The sequence below is a fragment of the Rhipicephalus microplus genome, unplaced genomic scaffold (genome assembly GCF_043290135.1).
Source record: "Rhipicephalus microplus isolate Deutch F79 unplaced genomic scaffold, USDA_Rmic scaffold_290, whole genome shotgun sequence".
NCBI lineage: Eukaryota > Metazoa > Arthropoda > Arachnida > Ixodida > Ixodidae > Rhipicephalus > Rhipicephalus microplus.
Window position 1 is genome coordinate 30,001 of NW_027464860.1, and position 10,000 is coordinate 40,000.

General features: G+C 60.1%; 1 non-coding gene across 1 annotated transcript; it reads right to left on the reverse strand.

Moving 5' to 3' along the window:
* Nucleotides 1–1,363: 1,363 nt before the first annotated feature.
* Nucleotides 1,364–3,178, reverse strand: LOC142793188 (small subunit ribosomal RNA). The gene has a single exon (XR_012891505.1). It is a non-coding gene; the product is annotated as a small subunit ribosomal RNA (ribosomal RNA).
* Nucleotides 3,179–10,000: the final 6,822 nt, after the last annotated feature.

Sequence of the window (10,000 nt, forward strand, 5' to 3'; positions counted from 1 at the left end):
GCTACACATTTCCTCGGGCGGCCGCCTCCCGGCCTCCGTGGAGCGCGGGATGCACGGTCCCATCGACAAGCCTCTCCCGTTTTTACCGTGGCGTCGCGGTTCACCACGGCGGGCGGGTCGGTCTCCTCCGCATAAAAAGGGGGACCCCCGCTTTTTGTTCCACGAAATCGCACAAGCTTTTTTCGCATCCACGGTTTGCCACCGCACACCAAAATGCCGATCCGGCTGCCTACTTTAGCCAACAGGTGGAGCCAGGCGCGCCGTACTTGCGCGGCACTTCCCACGTCCACCGAAGTCGGTGCCAAGGACCACTTTCGGCGCCGGAGCCGCGTACGAGCCTACTCGAGGCGGAAGAACGAAGCCAGCAAGGGCCTGGCCGCAAGTGCGTTCAATTGTCGGGACGTCCAAGTCCCTCGTTCTTCCGTGCTTCCTCTTTCGGCAAGTCGTTGCGGCACCTTCCCAAAGCGCGCAGACCCGCTAATCGCGACGAGCGCGACGTGGCCGTGCCGCCTTTCCCTCGGCAGCAAGCAAAACGCCTGGCAACGTCGACGCTCCCCTAACCGCGATCTCGCACCGTGTTTCGTGTGGCGAATTCAAAAGCCGGCCGGCGCTGCTGCAACCATTACGGTCGGTACGCATACGCCGCGGAGGGCGGGACGGTCATCGGAGCGTGCGGTTCCTCCATCGAGTACTGCGCACCTCGGCCGTCGCATCGCCGTGCCATGACCGGCCGCGCGTCAACGCGAACCGGTGCCAGCGAGATCCCTCGCCTGCAAGAACCGACCGGCAGCCTCCGTCACCCGAGGACGCGGAGGCGCTTGCCGCGGACGGCGGGACGGTATGCACTGGTGCACAGCGGACCCGTCACATCGCCAGTTCCTTGACCGACCGCCGACGCTTGTGCCGTTCCTCTCGTACTTGGCAGTCGCCGCGCGATTGTCGGGTCTCGTTCTTGCACGCTCGAACGGTCGGGAGGGCACTCGGCTGGCGTTTCGGGAACGCGCAGCCTCGCCTTCTACCGACGTAACCACGACTCGCCGTTCGCGCTCCGCCGCTCCTGTTTACAGTACTAGGCGGTCCCGCAGCGGTCGGGTCGCGCATTTCGAGCGCTTCGAGCCACGGTGCAGTGGCGGGTCGAAAGCCGACCTATGAGTGCGTTGCGCCGTTTGTACCCGCGTCCGCCACCTGGCCGACCGTCCAAGGTCGCGGTGTTGGCGTCCGCTGGGCGCAACAATTTGTCACGGGGTGCCGCTCCACATTCAGGCAGCCCCGTGGGGAAAAGCCGACCCCGCGTCCAAACGGGGTCAGCGGCAGAAAGTGTCGGGCGCAGACGCAGCTGAGGCGCTCACCCTTCACAATCCGTTAATGATCCTTCCGCAGGTTCACCTACGGAAACCTTGTTACGACTTTTACTTCCTCTAAATGATCAAGTTTGGTCATCTTTCCAACAGACCGGCGCAACCGAAAGGCCGCGCCGGACATCGGTCCGAAGACCTCACTAAATCATTCAATCGGTAGTAGCGACGGGCGGTGTGTACAAAGGGCAGGGACGTAATCAACGCGAGCTTATGACTCGCGCTTACTGGGAATTCCTCGTTCAAGGGGAACAATTGCAAGCCCCTATCCCAATCACGAAAGAAGTTCCACGGGTTACCCAGTCTTTTCAGACAGGGATAAAGACACGCTGCTTCCTTCAGTGTAGCACGCGTGCGGCCCCGGACATCTAAGGGCATCACAGACCTGTTATTGCTCTGTTTCGTGCGGCTAGGAGCCGCTTGTCCCTCTAAGAAGGTTGTAAGGTGCTGGGAACCCCGCACCTATTTAATAGGCTAGAGTCTCGTTCGTTATCGGAATTAACCAGACAAATCGCTCCACCAACTAAGAACGGCCATGCACCACCATCCACCGAATCAAGAAAGAGCTCTCAATCTGTCAATCCTCCCAGTGTCCGGGCCGGGTAAGTTTTCCCGTGTTGAGTCAAATTAAGCCGCAGGCTCCACTCCTGGTGGTGCCCTTCCGTCAATTCCTTTAAGTTTCAGCTTTGCAACCATACTTCCCCCGGAACCCAAATACTTTGGTTTCCCGGAAGCTGCCCGCCGAGTCATTTGAGTAACTCAGGCGGATCGCTGGTTGGCATCGTTTATGGTCAGAACTAGGGCGGTATCTGATCGCCTTCGAACCTCTGACTTTCGTTCTTGATCAATGAAAACATTCTTGGCAAATGCTTTCGCAGTAGTTCGTCTTGCGACGGTCCAAGAATTTCACCTCTAGCGCCGCAATACGAATGCCCCCGTCCGTCCCTCTTAATCATTACCTCGTATTCCAAAAACCAACAGAACAGAAACGAGGTCTTGTTCTATTATTCCATGCAAGTTTATTCAGGCGACTCGCCTGCGTTGAGCACTCTAATTTTTTCAAAGTAAAAGCACCGGCCATCTCGAGGCACACAATGAAGTGCACCAAGAAAGAACCGGCATGATGTTCAGTCCGAGCCGTCGCATCGGGTAGATGCACTACTCGTCTGGAACTGAGATCCAACTACGAGCTTTTTAACCGCAGCAGCTTTAGTATACGCTATTGGAGCTGGAATTACCGCGGCTGCTGGCACCAGACTTGCCCTCCAATTGATCCTCGTTAAAGGATTTAGAGTGTACTCATTTCAATTACGGGGCCTCAAAAGAGTCCCGTATTGTTATTTTTCGTCACTACCTCCCCGTGCCGGGAGTGGGTAATTTGCGCGCCTGCTGCCTTCCTTGGATGTGGTAGCCGTTTCTCAGGCTCCCTCTCCGGAATCGAACCCTGATTCTCCGTTACCCGTAACAACCATGGTAAGCAAGTAACCTACCATCGAAAGTTGATAAGGCAGACACTTGAAAGAAACGTCGCCGGCTCGTGGCCATGCGATCAGCACAAAGTTATCCAGAGTCACCACACAATACGGGCCGAAACCCGATCGATCTTGGTCTAATAAAAGCACCCGTTACCCAAAGGGCTCCAGGCTCACTGCATGTATTAGCTCTAGAATTGCCACAGTTATCCAAGTAGGAAGAAACGATCTAAGGAACCATAACTGATTTAATGAGCCATTCGCGGTTTCGCCTTATTTCGGCATGTACTTAGACATGCATGGCTTAATCTTTGAGACAAGCATATGATTACTGGCAGGATCAACCAGGTAATCGTTCGACTGCGCGTCCGTCCTCGCCCTCGGCGGGCCGGACGCAGTCTGTGTGCGGCGGAGGCCACCTTCAGGCGCCCCAACACGCTTATTTTGCACTCCGAGATGACGGCGTTCGAGCTCGCTACGGCACAACCTTCCCGAAAGACGAGTGGGAGCCGTGCGGCAAGAAGCACGTTCATGCTCGCTCTTTTTCGTTGCATCGACTCGGTCGCGCCGTGCGGGTTGCCCAAGCCCGCTGCACTGTCGGTGGACCGGCCGGAACTAGCAACGGAGCCGAGACTGCAAAGCCGCCAGACGACGGGTCACGCCCGCGTCTTCGGCGCTTTCGCATCTGAATCGCCCGAGGACGACACGGAACACACCTCGATATCGTGGTAAAACGGCACCGTCCGACAACCAGCCCCTAACGCATCAAGCGGATGAGGCTGCAGACGACTGCCGTGGATTCCCCTGGAGCAGACCCGAGGACACGCTTGACGAGGCCGAAGCCCGCCGCATATCAGACACCCGGTCGCTTTCGCGTACGCCGCTCACGAGAACCCCCACATAATAGCAGCGATAAGTACCCAGACCTCCTTGGGCCCTAATACGAGCGTACTCGAGAAAATTTCACCGCGGGTGTGCCCCGAAACGTGTGGCATGTTGAGCGTGCCACAAGTCTACGTCGCTCTCAAACCCGCCGAGGTCGTAGAATTTGCGACCCTACTCACGAAATTCCCACCGAGGATACGGCCGCAAACGTACCGCACCTTGGGTAGGCCACGAGTTTGTGCAACACTACGCTGACGGCACAGCACCGAGGTCGTGCGCGCACGCACGGGAAAATTCCGCCGCGGTTTCTGCCGAAAACGTGAGGCACCACGACTCTCCGCAAGTTCGCGTCGACTGCGAAAGACCGAAGTCGTGAACGACGTGTCCGCTACTCGCCGCCGACACGCTGGACACCAAACGTACAACGACTCGACGGCGTCGTAGAGGCCCACGACGCGGTTTTCCTTAACGACGTCTCGGCGTGGCACCGACAGGTTAGAACGGCCGACCAACGTTCCCTGTCCGCCGTTCGGCTCAGTCGAAGGGCTCGGCGACTTCGGCAACGCTGCGAAGCCGCACGGTGACGCACGCCATGTCCCCATTTTTTTTTTTCTTTCTGCGTCTGCCGGGGTGCCCCTATAATAGCAGCGATAAGCACCCAGACCGCCGTGGGTCGCTCGCCCCGGCTGACGTGGTTTTTCGTACTCCTGCGGCGGTCGCCGTCAAGCACGTCCAAATACGCTACTTTCGTGGGCGCATTCACGCTCTTTCGCTTCGCCGGAGTGCCAGCACTCACTCTGCCAAAAACGGCGAACATCCGAGCGGCGGTTCCCACTTTTGCGTCGGCGTCGCAAACCCCGCCCCGGCAGACGAGGTTTGCCGTACTCGTGCGACGGTGGCCGGCGGGCACGTCGAAAGACGCCGATATCGTGCGCGAATTGGCGCACCTTGGCTTCACCGGAGTGCCGCCACTGACTCCTCCAAAAACGGCGAAGATCCGAGCGGCGCTTCCCACTTTCGCATCGGCGTCCCGAACTCCGCCCCGGCTGACGCGGTTTACCGTACTCGTGCGACGGTCGCCGGCGAGCACGTGGAAAGACGCCGATATCGTGCCCGAATCGGCTCCGTTCGGCTTCGCCGGAGTGCCAGCACTGGCTCGGCGAAAGACGACGAACATCCGAGCGACGGTTCTCACTATTGCGTACGCGTCGCAAACCCCGCCCCGGCAGACGCACTTTGCCGTACTCGTGCGACGGTCGCCGGCGAGCACGTAGAAAGACGCCGATATCGTGCCGGAATCGGCCCCGTTTGGCTTCGCCGGAGTGCCAGCACTCACTCGGCCACAAACGGCGAACATCCGAGCGGCGGTTCCCACTTAGCCGTCGGCGTCCCGAACTCCGCCCCGGCAGACGCGGTTGCCGAGCTCGTGCGACTAGCGACCGCGAAGCCGTCTCGCGACGCCGCTTTCGTGCGCGGCTCCCACTGCGACCTGGGTCACCCGAGGTCGACGAGCAAAAAAGAATGTCGAAAAAAAATTTTTTTTTTTTTTTGCGTCTGCCGGGGTGCCCCTATAATAGCAGCGATAAGCACCCAGACCGCCATGGGTCGCTCGCCCCGGCTGACGTGGTTTTTCGTTTTCCTGCGGTGGTCGTCGTCAAGCACGTCCAAACACGCCACTTTCGTGGGCGCATTCGCGCTCTTTCGCTTCGCCGGAGTGCCAGCACTCACTCTGCCAAAAACGGCGAACATCCGAGCGGCGGTTCCCACTTTTGCGTCGGCGTCGCAAACCCCGCCCCGGCAGACGAGGTTTGCCGTACTCGTGCGACGGTGGCCGGCGGGCACGTCGAAAGACGCCGATATCGTGCGCGAATTGGCGCACCTTGGCTTCACCGGAGTGCCGCCACTGACTCCTCCAAAAACGGCGAAGATCCGAGCGGCGCTTCCCACTTTCGCATCGGCGTCCCGAACTCCGCCCCGGCTGACGCGGTTTACCGTACTCGTGCGACGGTCGCCGGCGAGCACGTGGAAAGACGCCGATATCGTGCCCGAATCGGCTCCGTTCGGCTTCGCCGGATTGCCAGCACTGGCTCGGCGAAAGACGACGAACATCCGAGCGACGGTTCTCACTATTGCGTACGCGTCGCAAACCCCGCCCCGGCAGACGCACTTTGCCGTACTCGTGCGACGGTCGCCGGCGAGCACGTAGAAAGACGCCGATATCGTGCCGGAATCGGCCCCGTTTGGCTTCGCCGGAGTGCCAGCACTCACTCGGCCACAAACGGCGAACATCCGAGCGGCGGTTCCCACTTAGCCGTCGGCGTCCCGAACTCCGCCCCGGCAGACGCGGTTGCCGAGCTCGTGCGACTAGCGACCGCGAAGCCGTCTCGCGACGCCGCTTTCGTGCGCGGCTCCCACTGCGACCTGGGTCACCCGAGGTCGACGAGCAAAAAAGAATGTCGAAAAAAATTTTTTTTTTTTTTTTTGCGTCTGCCGGGGTGCCCCTATAATAGCAGCGATAAGCACCCAGACCGCCATGGGTCGCTCGCCCCGGCTGACGTGGTTTTTCGTTTTCCTGCGGTGGTCGTCGTCAAGCACGTCCAAACACGCCACTTTCGTGGGCGCATTCGCGCTCTTTCGCTTCGCCGGAGTGCCAGCACTCACTCTGCCAAAAACGGCGAACATCCTAGTGGCGGTTCCCACTTTTGCGTCGGCGTCGCCAACCCCGCCCCGGCATACGCGGTTTGCCGTACTCGTGCGGCGGTGGCCGGCGGGCACGTCGAAAGACACCGATATCGTGCGCGAGTCGATGCTTCTTGGTCTCGCAGGAGGGCCGCCACTCACTCCTGCAAAAACGGCGAAGATCCGAGCGGCGCTTCCCACTTTTTCGTCGGCGTCGCAAACCTCGCCCCGGCAGACGCGCTTTGCCGTACTCGTGCGACGGTCGCCGGCGAGCACGTCGAAATACGCCGATATCGTGCCCGAATCGGCCCCGTTTCGCTTCGCCGGAGTGCCAGCACTCGCTCGGCCAAAGACGACGAACATCCGAGCGACGGTTCCCACTATTGCGTACGCGTCGCGAACCCCGCCCCGGCAGACGCGGTTTGCCGTACTCGTGCGGCGGTGGCCGGCGGGCACGTCGAAAGACGCCGATATCGTGCACGAATTGGCGCTCCTTGGCTTCACCGGAGTGCCAGCACTCACTCGGCCAAAAACGGCGAACATCCGAGCAGCGGTACCCACTTAGCCGTCGGCATCCCGAACTCCGCGCCGGCTGACGCGGTTGCCGAGCTCGTGCGACTAGCGACCGCGAACGCGTCTCGCGACGCCGCTTTCGTGCGCGGCTCCCATTGCGACCTGGGTTACCCGAGCTCGACCAGCAAAAAAGAAGGTCGAAAATTTTTTTTTTTTTTCTGCGTCTGCCGGGGTGCCCCTATAATAGCAGCGATAAGCACCCAGACCGCCGTGTGTCGCTCGCCCCGGCTGACGTGGTTTTTCGTACTCCTGCAGCGGTCGCCGTCACGCACGTCCAAATACGCCACTTTCGTGGGCGCATTCGCGCTCTTTCGCGTCGCCGGAGTGCCAGCACTCACTCTGCCAAAAACGGCCAACATCCGAGCGGCGGTTCCCACTTTTGCGTCGGCGTCGTAAACCCCGCCCCGGCAGACGCGGTTTGCCCTACTCGTGCGACGGTCGCCGGCGAGCGCGTCGAAAGACGCCGATATCGTGCGCTAATTGGCGCTCCTTGGCTTCTCCGGAGTGCCGCCACTCACTCCTCCAAAAACGGCGAAGATCCGAGCGGCGTTCTCCACTTTCGCATCGGCGTCCCGAACTCCGCCCGGGCTGACGCGGTTTACCGTACTCGTGCGACGGTCGCCGGCGGGCACGTCGAAAGACGCCGATATCGTGCCGTAATCGGCCCCGTTTGGCTTCGCCCGTGTGCCAGCACTCACTCGGCCAAAAACGGCGAACATCCGAGCAGCGTTTCCCACTTTCGCATCGGCGTCCCGAAGCCCGCCCCGGCAGACGCGGTTTGCCCTACTCGAGCGACGGTCGCCGGCGATCACGTCGAAAGGCGCCGAATTCGTGCACGAATCGATGCTTCTTGGTCTCGCAGGAGGGCCGCCACTCACTCCTGCAAAAACGGCGAAGATCCGAGTTGCGCTTCCCACTTTTTCGTCGGCGTCCCGAACTACGCCCCGGCTGACGCGGTTTACCGTACTCGTGCGACGGTCGCCGGCGGGCACTTCAAAATACGCCGATTTCGTGGGCGCATTCACGCTGTTTCGCTTCCCCGGAGTGCCAACACTCACTCTGCCGAAAGCGGCGATCATCCGAGCGGCGGTTCCCACTTTTGCGTCGGCTTCGCAAACGGCGCCCCGGCAGACGCGCTCGTGCGACGTACTCGTGCGACGGTCGCCGGCGAGCACGTCGAAAGACGCCGATATCGTGCTCGAATCGACCCCGTTTCGCTTCGCCGGAGTGCTGCCAGTCACGGCGCAGAAAACGGCGAACAAGTGTTTTTTTTTTTTTTTCCTAGAATTTGTGTTATAGAAGGCACATTTGATATCGGACGATAATTTTCAACTTTATCACGCGCACCGATTTTCGTGTAGAGGTTTGCAAGTTTATGGGAATTTCTCCACTTGGAATAATGCGATTTAGTAGTACTACGAGAACTTCATGGATGTACTCAAGGGTACGGGGCAAGTCAGTTACGTCAACACCTGCAGATTTTTTACACTTCAAACTGAAAATTGTTGGTTGTGAGTCCTCGTGTGATATTAAAGGCCGATTCGCTAACACATAGAACAAAGAAAGAAAGGAAGAAAAAACGCCCGCGCTCGCTCAAGAAACCTGGGTTCGCAACAAGTGGCAACAACAAGCAACCGAGCGAGTGCGCCAAAACCCGTGGCGGCCGAACAAACGCGAAGTCCCAACCGCGTCAGCCGGGGCGGCACGGGACAGGAAAAATCACTTCAGCCGGGGCGGCGGGGCACCGAATAAACCTCGTCACCTCGTCGCAGGATAAAAGAGGAAACAAAAAGTCTAAACAGCGTCTGCTGGAGCGAATGCGTAATAAAACAACAACAACAACAAAAAAAAAAAACACCCGCGCTCAAGAAGTCTGCAATCACCACAAAAGGCGACTGTGACCGAGCAGCGTCAGCCGGGGCCGTGCGGAAACGGAAAAACCGCGACTACCGGGGCGTCGAGGCACCGAAAAATCCACTTCAGCCGCGGCGAAAAAAAAAAACAAAAAGAAAGACGGAGGGGGGGGGGGGAACCACGTCTGCCGGGGCGAAGGAAAAAAAAAAAACGCGTCTGCCGGGGCGAGCCCGGGTGCGGCACCACCGGGAAAACTGTGGCAAACAGACATGGCGATCGAGTGAGTGGGCCGCCAGCCAGGCTCAGCCAAAAAGTGCAAAGTCCGAACTGCGTCAGCCGGGGCGGCAAAAACCACGTCAGCCGGGGCGGCGCAAAAAACCGCGTCTGCCGGGGCGGCACGAAACCGCGTCAGCCGGGGCGGCGCGAAAACTGCGTCAGCCGGGGCGAAAGAAAAAAAAAAAAAAAACGCGTCTGCCGGGGCGAGCCCGGGTGCGGCACCACCGGGAAAACTGTGGCAAACAGACATGGCGATCGAGTGAGTGGGCCGCCAGCCAGGCACAGCCGAAAAGTGCAAAGTCCGAACCGTGTCAGCCGGGGCGGCAAAAAACCGCGTCAGCCGGGGCGGCGCAAAAAACCGCGTCTGCCGGGGCGGCACGAAACCGCGTCAGCCGGGGCGGCGCGAAAACTGCGTCAGCCGGGGCGAGCCCGGGTGCGGCACCACCGGGAAAACTGTGGCAAACAGACATGGCGATCGAGTGAGTGGGCCGCCAGCCAGGCTCAGCCAAAAAGTGCCAAGTCCGAACTGCGTCAGCCGGGGCGGCAAAAAACCGCGTCAGCCGGGGCGGCGCAAAAAACCGCGTCTGCCGGGGCGGCGCGAAAACCGCGTCTGCCGGGGCGGCGCGAAAACTGCGTCAGCCGGGGCGAAAGAAAAAAAAAAACGCGTCTGCCGGGGCGAGCCCGGGTGCGGCACCACCGGGAAAACTGTGGCAAACAGACATGGCGATCGAGTGAGTGGGCCGCCAGCAAGGCTCAGCCAAAAAGTGCTAAGTCCGAAGTGCGTCAGCTGGGGCGGCAAAAAACCGCGTCTGCCGGGGCGGCACGAAACCGCGTCAGCCGGGGCGGCGCGAAAACCGCGTCTGCCGGGGCGGCACGAAACCGCGTCAGCCGGGGCGGCGCGAAAAC